Source organism: Equus przewalskii, chromosome 9 (genome assembly GCF_037783145.1).
Source record: "Equus przewalskii isolate Varuska chromosome 9, EquPr2, whole genome shotgun sequence".
Classification (NCBI taxonomy): Eukaryota; Metazoa; Chordata; class Mammalia; order Perissodactyla; family Equidae; genus Equus; species Equus przewalskii.
In genome coordinates, this window is record NC_091839.1 from 61,744,136 (window position 1) to 61,762,510 (window position 18,375).

Sequence of the window (18,375 nt, forward strand, 5' to 3'; positions counted from 1 at the left end):
AGGGAGACGTACCTCGCCTTTCCCACAACCTACTCAACAAATCAATTTGACCTCTATTAGTTTTCTATTGCTGCTGTAACAGCCACAAGCTCATTGGTTTAAAAGAACACACATTTATTATCCTACAGTTCTGTAGGGCAGAAGCCTGACACGGGTCTTCGTGGGCTATAACCAAGGTGTTGGCAGGGCTGTGCTCCTCCTGCAGGCTCTGGGGGTGAATCTGTTTCCTTGCATTTTCTGTCTTCCAGAGGCGACCACACTTCTTAGCTCACAGCCTCCTTCCTCCATCTCAGAGCCAGCAAAAGTGAGTTGAGTTCTTCTCACACTGCATCTCTTTGACCTCCTCTTCTGTTTCCCTCATTAACTTTTTTTTGCTGAGGAAGATTCACCCTGTGCTAACATCTGTTACCATTCGTTCCAATCTTTGTCTTTTTTTTTTTTTTTGCTTGAGGAAGATTAGCCTGAGGTAACATCTGTGCCAGTCTTCCTCTATTTTGTATGTGGGTCACTGACACAGCATGGCTGACGAGTGGGGTAGGACTGTGCCTGGAACCCCGGGCCTCTGAGGTAGGACATGCCAAACTTAACCGCCAGGCCAGGGGGCTGGCCTCTCCCTCGTTCACTTTTAAATCCTTGTGATTACATTGGGACCACCTGGATAATCCAGGATCACTTATTTTAAGGCCAGCGAATGATTAGCAACCTTACTTCCATCTGCTACCTTAATTCACTTTTGCCGTCTAACTGAGCATCTTCCCAGGTTCCAGGGATTGGTACCTGAGATCTTAAAGGCATCATTATTCTGCCAAGTACACCATCAATTTTAAATTCAGGATGCCTAACACATTTTTCCCTGTTTCTAGGTGGGCTCCTCCAACCCATTGTCTTCATTGCACCCAAGTTGAAATTTTTCTGAAATTCTTTTTCCAAGAATTTTTGGTAAAGAGCAGCCCCCCTTGTACTAGAATGGCTCCAGTGTCCATCACCTCCGCCCTGAGGGTGACTGCTAAAGTGGCAGAGGCTGCAGAAGCTGACCTGGGGATCACAGCCAGTCCTCTGCACCCAGAAACCTTCATACAGTTCCCCAAAGCTGTGAAGTGGCCCCTGCCCCATATCAATGAGCTAAAAACATTAGTTATAAAGAAGAAAGTTGTTTTGGTGTTGCTGGAGGCAAGCTCAGATTGGAAGAGCAAAGAGTCCTTGAATCAAATCTCGTTTCTTTCATCAGCCTAAACAAATGTCCACTACTATGGCTAACTTTACTCCTGTGAATTTGTTTATTTGTCAATTTTCAGGAAATGTTTGAAGTAACTTCACCTCTCTGTGACCCAATGATGTGAAGGAGGAGGGGGAAAAAGAGGGAGAAAAAAACGTTTGGAAATTTTTAAAAAATTAAACAGAAAAAAATAGCTCTTCTTTGATATATCTAGAGAAAGTGGCCCCTCCCCGTCTCTTGCCTCGTTTTCATGAAGTTTTAGCAACTTAAAAGCAAGAGGGGAAGGCATTAGCAGGATAAAGTGTATTTCATTTGCAAAAACCTCTGGGAAACGGATCATTTCTCAGCAATGTGAGTACTCTCTCTGTGTACTACCACAATGGGCAAAAGTCGGTCATTCTATCCCTGGTTAGAACTATTTCCTGTCATTCTCCCCCAGTTTAAGGGATATAAAATATGCTCCTGTGTTGGATGCACTCACCTTCTACCACTAAACTGGAAAAAAAGCCAAGAGAACCTGTGACTATGCAAACAAAGGAGTACTTTTCTTCTCACACTTCCACTTACAAATAACGAGGTTTGTTTTCAATTTTATTTTTCTTCTTGGTGGTTAAGAGCAGCTGCTATAAAGTAACTTCATGCTTGGGGAGGTGGCTCAGCAGGGTTGTGGGGACAGTGAGTGACTCACTGAAGCCCAGGAATAAAGAAATGACAATAGAATAACTTAACAGAAGAAAAGATGAAGGCAGGAAGGTAAGAGACAAGCTGGTTTTTAAAGTAAAAACTAGTTTGGACGTTTGGGCTGAAAAATTAATTTACAGTGAAGAGCATAGAATGAAAATAAAATCGGAACAGGGAAAAGAATGCTAAGAATTAAGCAAGATTCAGTAATGTTTGATGGCCTGTCAACTCTCAAATGAAAAGCAGGTGTCCCCTCTCTTAACCCACTTCTGCAAAGACTCAGTGTTTCTAAAAGGAAAGAAAGACAGGCTTCGATCACAACTAAGATTACCTAGATGACATTGGATGTATGCATTTTCTACTTTTGTTTTCCAGTTGCCCTGACTGCATCTGTAAAGGATTTCAGCCAACTTTGCTTCCCAAATAAGCTTTCTTTGGTGCACCATCTCTAAACACCAGAAAACTTTGCAACTTGAGTATTGCAACTTAAATATGCCAAAAAATTTTTAGAAGGGTAACCCTTTCTCCATGAAAAGTGAGCTGAAATCTATCCTCTTATATTTTAATAGAAAACATAAATATCAAGAAAGTCCAAAAGGAAAATAACTAAAATTCCATAGGTTACTTAGGTTTTTTTTTTTTTTTATTTTTTTTATTTTTTATTAAAGATTTTATTTTTTCCTTTTTCTCCCCAAAGCCCCCAGGTACATAGTTGTGTATTCTTCGTTGTGGGTTCTTCTAGTTGTGGCATATGGGACGCTGCCTCAGCGTGGTCTGATGAGCGGTGCCATGTCCGCGCCCAGGATTCGAACCAACGAAACACTGGGCCGCCTGCAGCGGAGCGCGCGAACTTAACCACTCGGCCACGGGGCCAGCCCCGGTTACTTAGGTTTTTATCATTAAAAACTGGGTCAGTGTCATGGAGAAATTGCATTTAAGAGTGGCCCTACTTTTGTATACAGAGACAAACTTAATGGAGAATAATTTTCTTAACTGTTTAATATTGTCATCAAATACAATCCATTTAGATTACTCTTTACTTTGTAAATAATAGAGCTTTAGATATAATCCTAAATTGTAAACAGAGCTATCTATTGTTCTCTATATATTTTAATTAAATATAAGGAAAAGAAAATGGAAGCATTAGTTTTCTTCAAAGACTTTACGCGTCTGGAGCGAGATTGTCTTCAAACTTTATGATCAAACTTTGTGATTACTTGTTTATCTATGTTTTTAACTATCTCCTAGTTACTATCCAAAATTATGTAGTTTTCTACGTTGCCTCATCTCTGATCACAAAGTCACATTTTAAAACTTTTAGACTAAGGATCCTGGTTCCCCTTCTGAGATGCAGCATTCGCATGAGAAACTGCCACTTATTATTGGAACTTTAAACTACATCATTTGAAAGTCCATCGAGAGTAGAAATCTAATTAGCCAGGACCCCCGTGGCCGGAGCTGCCGGAAGCCCTCAGCCTCTTCCTGGCAAGGTGCTGAGAGGAGAGCGAGAGCTCAGGGCGCAGCTGGGAAAGGTTAGCCCAGCCACAGCGTCCCCAGAGGCACAGACCCCTGGTGAAGAGAGGGTTGAGGGAAGCATGCCACGGAGCTTGCTCGGGGCAGCAGGGTCACATATGTGGCACCCATCATGCAGCACCTGTGACAGCATTGCTTGTCCAGTCCATATGAAAATAAGCAACTCCAATTTCTCCTCTTTCTGTTGAGAAGAGAAATAATGGGACAATTGTACATTGTTTTCTATGAGATGATGATATCATTGAAAAATGCTATATGTGTTTTATTCACATAGTTTACACACTGATTCATTGCACAGAGGTCAAGGAAACCAGCAGTCAGAATACTTTCTCTCTGGATTAAAATAGTATATGGCTCAGGAAGGGGAAAAGGAGCGAGAAAAATCGTAGAAAAAAGAACTTTAGAATCTCTTTCTTCGGAAGACTTTTATTTCTTCTGAAATGTATGTGTAAACTGTACATGTATTTTTACATGAAATGCATGTGTGTGTGTATATATATATATATATACTTAATTTATATATAGACAAATATATATTATACACACACACACATAAATGTGTGTGTATATATGTATGTATATATTTAATTTTTTAATAACCTTTTAAGAAAAGGTCATTTGTGAATTTGATATTTTCCTTTAGTTGATGGGCTTCCATCCTTCCTTCCTATTTGGCAGGAGTTCCCTACTGTGCGCCATTTTGTTGAAAGGCAATGGTCTGCCTCCCACAACAAACACCAGAAGGGCAATATACGCATATTTCCTTGCAACAGCTAATCAGATGCCCCCAACCAGGTCTGTCTCCTGTGTGAATGTCTCAGACAATGAAGAACAAGAAGAATACTTTCAACGCTGCAGTAGAGACGATGTCCTTAGAGCCTCACAAGACCTAGCCTTACTGTTTCTGCTAAAAGATAGCCACTGGCTTCTAGCTTTCCGGCTCTAAGCAGCTCTGCTGGAGGCAAGCCTACTTCCCAGCCTCCCATTCATTCTGTGGCCCCACATGCCCTTTTAATAATACTTACCTTTGGCTTATGCAAATCAGAATTGGTTTCCACTTTTTACAACCAATTGCATTGTAGACCTTGGAAATGCTGAGAATAGATTCAGTCTTAATCTTGCCTTCGAAGATCTTCTCTCCTCAAAATAAATTCATAAAACTATCAAATTGGTATATTTATAGAAAGGGGCTATGGCATTAGATAACAATAATTTCTGTACCCTTAGACAAGTTCTCCCAACAAAATAAGAACATTTTGGGTTTGAAATTAGGAGGAAGTTGAAACTTGGTTCTCCCTATATCTGGAAACTTGAAGCCTACTATATTTTTCCTTTATAAGAATAACTCAATAAAAATGTTAAATGATATTGTAGTAACATGAACATGTTTTTATAAATTATGTAAAGAGAAGCTAATTTACTGTTGAGCTGGTATTTTTCATCTGCAAGGTCATTCCAACTACCTTTAACATCATACGTCATGAACTGAAGAAACATAGGGTGTTCTATCAGAAGTAGTCACCAAAACCACTAAAAATCATAATGCCTCCCAATACTGTGGATAGATCTAGCGTTAGGAATCATTCTATGTTTTAAGTTGTCATGAAATACAAAAGAGTATTTTCTAGAATTTTTTAAAATAGCATTTTTATTTCAAAAATATTTTTGGAAAAATTCAACTGTGTAGTAGGAATTTTAAAATTGCTGTTATGGCTGTAACTGAGGAGGAGCATAATAAATAAGGTCAAGTCACTCTAGCCAAAGTTCTTGGTCAAGAATTTTACATAATGAAGTGAAAATGATTTTATTAAAAGAGAGGGCCCAGTCCACAGGATCATAAAACCTTTTACAGTGCACAGTTATAAACATACACCTGCATGCACTGATAACTTCTTAACAGAATTATTTGCAAAAAGATAATAAAAAGTTAACTGATTTTCTGTAAAACCCAGAACTACTTTGAGAAACCTTTATCAATAATCATTATATTAAAAATAATTAATACTATCTTGTTTTCCTGCACATTCCTCAGCTAAGCCTTGTTAGTAGGTAGGATATGAAAAGGCAGTGGCATCTCTGAAGGGAAGTCTCAATGAAACCTTCTAAATGGCAGGATTGTAGAACAGATTTAACAAATATATGGGGAACTGGAATCAGAAATTTGTGATAATAACATTGTCTCCTTTTATGTTTCTAAAAGCTTTGAAAGAGAAGATAATGGATGGACTATAGAATGTGTAAACTTTAAAGTGCATGAAGTTCTATAGAGAATATCAAACAATGGGCTCTGCTGGTAAAAAGCGCAAGCAACATAAAAGCAAAATGGGAGATACTGATGTGTAAACAACAACACATTGCTGCAATTTTGTCTGCCGTGATTGTCAAAAGTAGTTTCTTATAGATACTAAGAATTTGCACACTCTCTAAAAGGTGTATATAAAAAGGTTTAAAAGATGCAAAGGAGGGGGCTGGCCCGGTGGTGTAGTGGTTAAGTTCATGAGCTCTGCTTTGGCAGCCCCGGATTCAGGAGTTCAGATCGTGGGCACAGACCAACACACCGCTCATCAAGTCATGCTATGGCAGCAACCCACACACAAAATAGAGGAAGATTGGCATGGATGTTAGCTCAAGGACAATCTTCCTCAAGCAAAAAGAGGAAGGTTGTCAACAGATGTTAGTTCAGGGCCAATCTTCCTCACCAAAAAATAAAAAAAGATGCAAAGGATAAATTGAGGTTCTTAGAAAAAAAAAAACAAGAAAGCCAGCCGTAATGACCAAGTGGTTAAAATTTGGGCACACTGCTTCAGCAGCCCAGGTTTGGTTCCCAGCGTGGAACCCACACCAGTGGTCTGTCAGAAGCCATGCTGTGGCAGCAGCTCACACAGAACCAGAAGAACTTACAATTATACACAACTAAGGGATTTTGGGGGGCAAAAAAGAAGAAAGAAGGAGGAAGATTGGCAACAGATGTTAGCTTAGGGCAAATCTTCCTCTGCAAACAAAACAAAACACCCTGCTGATTAAAAAAAAAACCCAAGAAACATATAGTACCTCAAAATATGGTCATCACCACTTTTAGAAGCATGCATTGTCTCTCCTTGTTGCCACCATCTACAAACTTCCCAGCTACAAGGCATTAAGTGCTTCAAAGGACTCCAGTCTGCTCCACTTGTTTTTTCCAAAATACCGTGATTAAATCCAACAACCTATATCAGCACCCAAGCAGATGAATTCTGATGGAGAAAACCACACAGTGAAGACCACTCCTTTTCCTTGAAAGTTAGGATCATGAAATTTCAAATGGATATTTACTCATCTCAGTAATCCTACCATACTTTCCAGGTAGAGTCCTTTTGCTACTCTCTGCTGTATTTACTATTTATTTCACGTCTTTTCCTCACTCCTATATATAGCCTGGAGGTTAGGATCACAGGTTCCATGGGCTAGCAAAGAGGTACAACAATTGGATCTCTCACACTTAGCACGTGGAAGTGTAGTTGATTCAAAATTGTTTGGCTCTATCCACTAAAGCAATTCTACTTCCAGGCACATTCCCAAGAAAAAAAATGTATATACCAAAATACACATGCAAGAACAATCATAGCAGTTTAATTCAAGATGACCAGAGACTAGAAAGCAACCCAAATAGCCATCAACAGCAAAGCAAAAAAATATGTGGTGTATTTACACACAGCAATGGAAAAGAGCAATGGCTGATGCATGTACCAACACAGATGGGAGCCAGAGGCATGAGACTATTTGCCATTGGATTCATTCCATTTGCACAAAGCTCCAAATCAGCAAAAACTTATCGATGGTAATAGAAGTCAGAGTGGTGATAGAAGTCTGAGTAAGTGGGTAGTAACTCGGAAAGACACATGGAAACCTTGCAGAGTGCTGGAATGGTTCTATTTCTTTTTCTGGATGGTGGTTACATGGACGTGTGCATGTGGGAAAATTCATTGAGCTGTGCACTTGGGAATGACACGTTTTTGTATTTCACTTTACGTATTTTTTTAAAAACTTTTTATTTTGAAACAGGTATAGATTCACAGGAGGTTGTAAAAAAATGTAGAGGCGAATCATGTCCATCCTTTCCCCAGCGTCCCTCAAAGTTCACATCTCACACAACTATAATAGAATATCAAAACCAAGACATTGAGATTAGTACAATTGCTAGAGCTTATTCAGATGTCAAAGGTTATTATGTACTCTTTTATGTACATAGCTTAATGCAATTTTATTAATGTGTAGCCTTGTATAACTACCATCATAATCGAGATAGTCAACTATTCTATCAACACAAGATTACCTTGTGCTAGCCATCGATAGCACAGACCTCTCAATCTTCTCTCTTGTCCCTAATCCCTGGCAGCTACTAATCTGTTCTCATTCCTCTAATGATGATATTTCACGAATGTAACATGATGGAATCATGGAGTATATATCTTTTGAGATTGGCTTTCTTACTCAGCATAATTCCTTGAGGTTCACCCAAGTTGCTGTGTGTCCCAACAGTTTGTTCCTTTTTATTGCTCAGTGCTGAATCCATGGTGTGGCTATACCACAGTTCGTTTAACCATTCACCTGCTGAAAGCCATTTGAGCTGTTTCCAGTTTGGGGCTATTATGAATAAAGCTGCTACAAACATTCATGAGCAGGTTTCTGCATGAAAATAAGTCTTCACTTCTCTGGGCTAAATGCCCAAGAGTGCAATTTCTGAGGTTTAAGATAAGTCCATTTATAGTTTTGAAAGGAACTGCCAGACTATTTCCCAGAGTATCTGTACCATTTTAAATTCCCAAGAGCAATACATGAGTGATCTAGTTTCTCTACATCCTCACCAGCATTTGATGTTATCACTGTTTTTCATTTTATGCATCCGATAGGTGTGACATTATACTATTAATGTGCATTTCCCTGATGAATAATGATGCTGAACATATTTTCATGTGTTTATTTGTATATCTTCTTTGTTGATACTTTATATATTTTGTACCTCAACACAAATGTAAGGGAAAAAAAATCCTCCTTAAAAAAGGCAAAGATTTCGGGCTCTGAAGGCAGACTGCCTTAGCATGAATACTAGCTCTGGCACTACCGGCTGTGTGAGCTTGGGCAAATTTCTTATCTATATGTCTAATAGAGATGTTGTGGGTATTTAATATATTCATACATTTAAAGCATTTAAAATAATACCTAGTAGATTGTCAGGACAAACAACACGTTAAGAAAAACAAAACTTTCCAGAATCCCCTTTTATTTGTCTCCTCATTCTTAGCTGCTAGCTCAGCTCAAACAAAGAATTATGACACTACTCTAAGTGTAGCAGATATATTAACTAATTTAATGAATCATTACATCCTCACAACAACCTTATAAGGTAGTTCTACACTTTACAGATGAAGAAATGAAGCCACATAGGAACTTGTCCAAGATTAGCAAGTGGTCAGAGGCCAGGCTAAGAGCTGAACCTTGGCTGTCAGCCCCAGAGCGATGCTCTTAACCACAAAGTAATCAAACGGGAGTGGACTCAAGTTACCAACACAAATCTTCCCTCTGCATCTGCACTCATTTACTCTGCATTTCCTTCCTTCACAATAAAATAAGTGCCTCGCGTTTGTCTTAGGTCAATCTCTACAGTTACGCGTGGACCCAATGTCTGTTGCGTGTCCAAGGATTTTACTTCTGTGGTGTTCTACGTCTCTTCCGTATCCTCAGTTCCTCCCTCACACCTGCCTTACCCTCTCTGGCATAGCAACATGCCTCAGCTAGTATTAGCTCTCTTCTACTCTTCTGGTGACCTAATATCCCTCTAGAGCTCCCATCCATTTCTCTCTTCTATTCATAGCAAAATTCCTTAAACAAGTCATTTACACTTGTGGGGTCCACGTCTTCCTGTCTACTTTTAAGACACCCTAGGCGTTTTCTTATTACTCAAAAGAAGAGCTCTGAGAAGGGCTCTAAATATGTTATCAAAGTCACAACAGTCTTTATCTTTCCCAACCATGTATACTATTGAGTCCATTCTCTTTCTCAAAACAGCATTTTTTTAAACTTTCATTTACAACAAAGTTATCTAATTTTCTATACCTCCTTGTCTGCTGCTTTTTGGCTCCTTCTCCCTGGTCCTAACTCTTAAGGAAAGTTTGCCTTGTGTCTCAGTTCTTTTTTCTTCTCTTTTCTGGACTTGACCATCCCTTAGATGGGCTCATCCAGACCTATGCTTTCAAATATACATATATCCTGATTATTTTTAAATTTATTTCTCCAGCTATAGCCCCTCTACTGAGATCTTGAGTTGTATGTCCAACTGCCTACTTGATGTCTCTACCTAAATATCAAATTGGCAACTTAACCTTGAAATTATTGTTCAGAACTGATCACTTGATTACCACTTGCCCCAGAGATCAAATCTATCCCTCCCCTCGTCATCCTAATCTCTGCTAATGATGCTAAGCCCAAAATTCACAAGTTATTTTTGATTCCTCTCTCTTCCACTTCACTTATATCATCAGCAAAATCTGTTGGCCGCTTTCTAGAAAAAATACTAAATCAAATCACAGATTGCCATCTCCATTGCTACCATGCTAACCCTTGAGATTCAGCAGTACTTCTATATTGGCTTTTAGCCTTGCCTCTCCATAAAGCAGCCAGAGTGATCACTTTAAAGTAGAAATGAGAGTATAAATCTGATTATATTATATACTGGCTTAAAACTCTCCAGTGGCTTCCCATTGCGTTTAAACTAAAGTCAAAACCCTTATCAAGAGACTTGTCATTATCTAAAAAGCCTTATGTGAACTGACTCCTACACATCTCCCTGAATTTAACTTCTCCACTCTCCCCATTATTCACAACTGTCCAGCCACAGTGGCCTTCTAGATGTTCCTTAAATCTGTCTAACCTTTTTCTGTCTGGTGTTCTCTTGCCCCAGGTATTTTCATGACTATTTTCAAGTTTCTGTTCAAATTCCTGCTCTTCAAAGATGCTTTCCCTGACCACCATAATCAAAGTAATTGTCTATCACTCTCTACTAGTCTGTATGTTTATAGTCTCTTCATAGCACTTAGGACCTTAGGTTAACTTGTAATTATCATTTGATTATTAGCTTTTATATTTATTGTCTGTCTTCCCATGCCTGTCTCACCCTCTCTCCTACACAAAGTGATTTTCAAAGTTGCAAGGACTTCATTCACCACTCCATTCCCAATATCCATAATTTGCCTGGCATTTAAAATAGATGCCCTCTATTCTCAAATGATTAGGAGCAGTTGGTAGTAGATTAATGTTTTTAAAGTCTATTAAGATGAGAAAAATACAAATGATATATACATACCATAACATGTAAAAAATGTGCACTCATTCATGTTCTTTTAATGCATGGGCAAATCTTTGGGTGTGGATCCAATGACTGGACTTCCTATAGTCTTTGTGTGTAAACCACACCCATAAAGCACCGTCTGTGACTTCCAGACTGTTAAGGACGAGCAAGCAAATAAGACACTTGTGAATCTCCCTGGATGTAGATTTGTTTAAGATTTTTATGATATTTTCTTCTATATTTTACAATTATCTCATCAAAGCTAATTTAACATATATTTCTTTAGAACTCACCTTATTATTATCAATATTTTCAAAGTTTTCAACTAAGTTTCCATAGAAATTATAACTTTGTTCAGTTGTCACTCATTTCTTATTGGTTTTATGTGATATTAATTGGTTTGTTGTGACATTAACTAAATTATATAATTACAATAATAAGTATAGTTGCCATAAACAGATTTGGGACAACTCAAGGACTACTTGGTTACTCACTGGGGAAATAGCAAAGAGAAGGTTACACTAATACGTCATTTCCCAGCTCTCCTGAGCCTTTAATCCATAGTTAAATAACCTGAGAATAGTCCACAGCTTCTTTTGTCGATGAACTCAATTAATAAAAATCTTATTAAATTTATAATTTTTGGAATTAAGGTTCACATTCCAGTCACAAGCTAAACAGTAAAGATCTATATTTGGCCATCATCAAAAGACCCTTAGGCTTGTTTATACTAACTGTGAAAAATAAATTTTTCCAAAATAATAGATCTGAGTATTTTGAAACTACAACAAACATCATATATTTAATTAGTTTCTTCTATTTTCTCAGAACCTCAGAAGATATATGAAGCTTTCAATCCAGTTGGAAAGTCAAGACTGACAGGTAAAATATTAACAAATACACCTGGGAGAATCAGACTTTTTTGAAAGACCTACGTAGTTGTCTTCTACAACCTGCATATTTTATAGTATATGATGAAATATTGATGCCACTAAACATTTGAAATAATTATTTTTCAACAAATTACTGTTTATACATAATTCAATCTTGTGATATTACTAATTTTCTTTCAAATCAATGAAAATTAAAATATTGTCCATTTGTACCATATATAGAAATTCTGCCAAATTGCCTAGAGTAACACAGCAGACTAATTTCCCTGCTTAAGTATCGGATAAGAGATCATACAAGAGCATCATTGTATACACTGTTTAAAACTCAATACATAGTTCTTTTTGATTCATATATTGTGAATTATTTCATTTAAAACCCTAATTAGTAGCCAGAAAGAGTTATTTAGGAATAGATTTTCCCTAGAATTTATTTTACCACACTGCTAAGAAAAAGACTAAACTTTACGGAAATTGTGGGAAGGGTTCATGTAGATACATTTTTATACAGTTCATTACACAGTTGATGAGGTTTAAACATGCAATACCATTTTTAAGTTTAAAAAACTTATATTTTTATGTATATCACAGAATTACTTTTGTGGGGTGGTGGTGATGACAATTGGAGCGTTTAACAGAGTTTCCAACCATTGGGAAAGTATTAGCTTTAATCTGTAGCAGACTGTTAGGGTATTTGTAGCTCTATCTTTGAAAGCATCTCATTACAAGTTAATGTCATACATACCTCATTAAAGAAATATCATAAGTGAGCTTTCCTATTTATACCAAGCTAAAGAACAATCAACTCTTAGTACCCAAAATGTTCTTGAACTATTTATATTTTTGAGGAAACAATAACTCAAATGACAGAGACATTTTAAAATTTTTCTAAAAGTTATTTCAAGTGAAAATTTTGCTTAATTTCTTGCCAGGTAGGGAAATACAAAGAGAACATTTATTTAAAAGCCAATTAATTATGGGGTGTCAATGAAACACAGTTTGGAGAAGGAAGACACTGCTGTGACCAAAGCTTAATTCATATCCTAGAAGGATCTAAGTTCCCTGAACAGTTTGCAAATCAATTGGTTCACGCTTAAATCTTTGGTACATGAATCTTTAGCTTGAAAGAATATATGTGTACATTTTCATTGTACTCTGATAAAAGTCCTCTGATCATGCTTTTAGCTGATAAACCAATTATAATTATGTCTTCAGAGAATTAATGTCAGCAAATAATATCTGAGACCTCAAGCTAGACATCCTAAAGTTTTGTCACAATGAGACTGTGTCAATGTAGTAGATAAAATTATAATGATTTCCTTTAGGCTAACAATGTAAATTAATTTTAGAAAGGAAATTTGAAATCTTTAGAACTGGAAAGATGGTTATTAGCAAGCTAGTTCAAAGTGTATTTTACAAAAAAAATGGTAAGTACAGAGAGCTTATGAAATTTTCACAAGGTCAAAAAATTAGCTAAAGATAGTTTTCTGAGTCCTGGTTAAATGCTCTGTAACTTTACCACCCAAATGATTGGACAATGGATTAGAAAAACAAGGAAGTCTTAAAACTTGTCAGAAACTTCCCATGGAGTCTTTAACCTGTAAAATTCATTGCCCAGAGTAACCCAGGAATACATGAATGCTTGCAGTAATTGATCAGCATGTACAAAAGAAAGCCAGTGTAGGAAAAAGGCTGAGCATGTCTGGATATCCTCGAACCAGAACTACCCAAGCTTCCTGAACTGCTGATTTTTCTTTTTACAACGTCAAGCAACAAGCCATACGGATACAGGAGCAGGTGATGCCAAAACTGAATATTTTAAAATAACATTGTCACACAGTCAGATACCTTCTAACCCATTCCCTCACTGCTGTTGGCTTATGAATAATTTCAAGAGTTTGTACATAACTCTGATCAAAATAACCTTATGTTGTGTTGGACCGAAATATTTTAAGTTTAGTCTTAAGAAGTCAAACAATGTAGATACAGTTGACAGCCTCTATATATCCCTCTTCAAAGAAATTTCCCAGTCTCCCTTCTCTAGATGTAACCATCATAGAGAATTTTGTATTTATCGTTTCCATGAACATGTTTATCTTGTATTTTTACCGCAAATCTATTAAACCTGAAAGTGCAGCGTTGGTGTCATAACGTTTATATGATATCTTGAATTGCCGTCTTTAATGGGCCTATTTTTTTAGTTTTATGCTTGTTGATAAATTTTCTAGTTCATTTTTTTTCAATGACAATGAAAATGCTATAATTTATTTATTCTGTAGGTAGGTATTTAGGATTTTTCTGGTTTTGCTATTACAAATATTGCTGAAAGGAAAATATGTATATGTTTTATTAGGCATATGTTTGTAAGTTGCTATAGTGGATAAGTCAAGAAATGGAATTTCTGGGTTTTAAGGTATACAAGTCTTAAAAGTTACTGGAAATTGTCAAATTGCTCTCCAAAGTGATTATACCAATTTATACCCTCACCATGATAGATGGGAATTCTTTGCTGACATTCAGTTTTGCCATATTTTTTAAAACTTCGGTCAGTCTAATATATATAATTTTTGTTTTAATTTGCTTTCTATGATTGCCAATAAAATTAAACTTTTTGCATGTTTACGGGTCATTTAGGTTTCTTTTTTTTGTAAATGGTCACATCTTTATTTGCTTTTCATTCAGTTCGTTGTCTTTTTCTTATTCATTTGTAGATGTTCTTCATCTCTTATGGGTCCTAATTCTTTACGAGATATACACATCTATATATGAGATATTTATCCCCAATACCTCTTCCCAATGTGTATAATATAGTATCCTTTGTTAAACAGAAGATTTAAAATGTAATGTACTTCTAGTTGCTGTCTGACTTATGCTTTTAACACCTTTAGAAAATCTTCCTTCCTTGAGGTCATTGTTGTATATCTTTATATTTGTTTGTAAATGCTGGCAAGATTTGTGGTTTGGTCTCTCATCCATCTGAAAGTTATTTTTGTATATATTTATTAAACAGGTCATCTTCCTCCTCTAGTCTGTAATTCCACCTCTGAGATGCAGCTTTTCCATATTTGTACGGGTCTGTCTCAGGACTCTGCTACACTGCTTTGTTTGTTGTGCTCTGTAATATTTTTATAATACGTGTCTTAATTAGGAGAAGTTAACAATAAATGTTGATATTTTGTAGGAGTAATACCTCTCAATGCATACTTTATTCTCTTTTTTCAAAGCAACTTGTCTATTCTTGATATTTGCTCTTCCCCATGAAGTTTAAAATAACCTTAAGTTTTATGCAACAAGTATTCAGTAGATTTTGTAGCAATTCTTGCATTAGCAATGGTTTTTTAATGAATGTAACCTATTTCAAATGCCCAATGCTACAGTACAAAATTTTATCTAGTTTGATATATATATAAATCTGTGAACACTTTTCCACAATCAAGATAAACATTTTCACCAACTCAAAGTTTCATTGTGCCACTTTGTATCCCATCCCTCCTTCTAGCCCTGTCCCAGGCAATCCGTGATCTACTTCCTATCACTAAATATTAGTTTGCATTTTCCAGAATTGTAAATAAATGGAATCCTGTAGTGTGTACAATTTTTTGCATAGCTTCTTTCATTCAGCATAATAATTTTAATATTTTGATTTCAAAATTTGATATTCATCCGGGTTATCGTGTGTATCAATAGTTTCTTTCTTTTTATCTCTGAGTAGTATTCCATGGTACGGATGCACCACAGTTTGTTTATACATTCACTTGGTGGTGGTTATTTGGATTGTTTCCAGTTGGGGCTATCACAAATACAATAGCTAGGAGTGCAATGCCTGGGTCATATGGTAGGCGTTTGTTTACCTTTTTACGGAACTGCCAAACAATTTTCCACAGCAATTGTACTGTTTTACATTCTCACTAGCAGTATATGAGAATTCCCGTTCCTCTGGATCTTGGCGGGTACTTGCTGTGGCCGAGACTGTTATTTTCTAAGTTTAGTTGTATTAATTCAAATACCAAAGTCATGTAAGAAGTAGTAAAAAGTTAGTAATTCCCAGAGGACACTTCCTTGTCTAACTAGAGCAAAGGCCTTCCTTATTATCATCTTAAACAGCTATGTGAGCTTCTTTTTGTCTACCCTTTCATTGATGGTGTAGCTTTCAAAGGCCTCCACTTCCAGTGAAGGCCCATTTTCTAAATCCCTAACTTTCCTGCACCAAAGGACTTGTCTCCTGTGCCTGCCTGGGTTACTAGATTATTGAGGCCTGCAAATCAACCCTGCTTCTCACCTCCCATCTCAACTGATCCCAATTTCCTCCCCACTCCCAATTCCCACAATCTCTCCTAGAGTAGATTTCTCTCTTTGATTCTGCTCTGGGAGAACCTGAATCTGATTCATCTATTTGGGCCACTAAATCTAAAATTCATTTATTTGTATTTAGTATTTTGGTTAGTTCTACAGCAAAACAAAAACTCCTAGCCAATTAACTAAATATGCTCTCCCATATTTGTTTTGACATAAGCCTAAAAATTAGATTAAATTAGAAAAGTAAAATAAGATGAAATCTTTGGAGAACCACTATTCACAACAGTCAAGAGGTGGAAGTTGCCCATTGACGGATGAATGAACAAGTGGAATTTGATATATACATGAAATGGAATATTATTCAGCCTTGAAAAGGAAGGAAATCCTGTCACATGCTACAGTATGGATGAACCTTAAAGACATATGCTAATGAAATAAGCCAGTCACCAAAAGATAAATACTGTATGCTTCCACTTACATGAGGTATCTAAAGTAATCAAATTCATAAAAAGAGAAAGTAGAATGGAGGTTACCAGGTGTTGTGGGAAGAGGAAGAAGGGAGGTGTGGTTTAATTGGTATACCGTTTCAAATTTGCAAGATGAAAAAGCTCTAGAGCTCTGTTTTACAACAATGGGAATCACACTCAGCAGTACCAACTGTACACTTAAAGCTGGTTAAGACTGTAGATTTTACGTTATGTGTTTCTACCACAACAAAAATAAATCAAAGCTTTGGGTAGTTTTCCTTTCTATCAGTTGGAAGGAACTGTCTTCCTGTCTCTTCTGAAATAGGACGATTACTAACTTTTCCCACAAATATTGGCAAGCACATTTAGGGAAGATTTTGAGCAGTACCAACAACAATAGTTCCACTGTGACAGATTTCTGAATACTGAATGAGGCCGGGAGAATTTTAAAAGATCTGGACTCCCTGTAACCTCTGCTCACTGAAGTTCAGATTCCAATGCTCAAAGGGCAGACAAGTTTCTTACTTATCAGATGTCAACTGACGCATGGGGTTTTCTGGGTTTTTTTTTTTTTTTAGCTTAAAAGCAACTCCCTCAACATTTTATTTTTCAGCAATTAAGCTCAAAGGAAATGACTCTCTGTGAACGATGACCGTTCCTTTTACAGGACAAATGTGTATATTCAAATTTGATTACTTTGAAACTTATCTTTAAAAGGTAGTTACCTTAGCTCACAATCCTCTTGAAAAATCTGAAACCAAACCAAGGCAGACTCTGCTTTAATTATTTATTTTAAAGCAGGAGTAATACAAAGAGCTTTATCAGGAATATGTACTGAATATTAAAAGGTGTATTTTATTTCAGAAATTTTATGTGCAATACCGAGATAGGTGGTCCTGAATATGCAATTGATTTTTCCAGGCTGTCATTGTGAAGGCAGTTATTTCATGCTCTCTGTTAACTTTTAATTAGGAACTGTGGAGGTTTTCTGAAGAAGAAGGAGAAGAACCCATTAAAAACCTTTCAGTATTTTCGGTAACTTTCCTCCTTTGACACAATCACTTCACAGAGCACCTCTTCTGAATAGTTTCTTTTATAAACTTGAATTCGTATTTTTGAGTTCTCATTGAAGTCCACTCAGCGGGATGGAGTTCTCAGTTAAAATTTTAAGGAGAGAGGAAAAAATATTCTTGTCAGCAAAATCCTTTCCATAAACAACTTTCAGGACTCTGGTGCAGGCTGTTAGAGTTTCAGACTATGTAGCTTTTCTTCTTGAGAACTTTTAACAGTAAATTTAACTCTTTTCAGGAACACTGAGATCAAAGCAGTGAAATAGTTTCCCCACCACCTGCCTTGGACCTTCAGTTTACTTTCAAGATTGCTATTAATATTAAGCTTTACAATAAGCCTCTGTCATTATTCTAAGAGGTAATGTTCTCTGAGGTTTTAGGAGCCAAATAGCGAGAAATTTAGGAAGTGTAAGATTTGTATTTGTAGCATAAAAGTGATTTTAATAAAACAACATTATTTCCTGAGTGTGAAATGAAAAAATAAAAGCAAATACTAAGTCAAATGTTAAAAAGTCATATTCTGTATAATAATCCAAAAGTTTTCAATCCAGCTTTTAGATTTTTCTCCTTCCATCTGATTTTACCCACACTCTAGACAGTAGAGTGGTTTCAACTTTAACTTGGAGGCAAATTTAATGGAATATCTTCTACCTTCTTAGGTGGAATAATAGCCTAGAATTTAAGTTGACCTTATATGACACTAAATAAATTGAACTACCATAGATTGCTTTAGTATAAAGTTACCCACAGAATGACTCTAAATTTTTCTTATACAGAGTATATGGGGGCAGCAGCATGAGCTAGGAACAAAGACCTCTGGATCTAAAGCCAGAAGATCTGTTCATTTGTCAGCTTCTTTATAGATGTTTCTCTGCCTTGGACAATCATTTATACTCTT

General features: G+C 36.6%; 1 long non-coding RNA gene across 1 annotated transcript; it reads left to right on the forward strand.

Annotated features, from left to right (window-relative positions):
* Positions 1-1,627: 1,627 nt before the first annotated feature.
* Positions 1,628-14,829, forward strand: LOC139073380 (uncharacterized). The gene is made up of 3 exons (XR_011522037.1): positions 1,628-1,793; positions 11,583-11,636; positions 13,263-14,829. It is a non-coding gene; the product is annotated as an uncharacterized lncRNA (long non-coding RNA).
* The last annotated feature ends 3,546 nt before the right edge of the window (positions 14,830-18,375 follow it).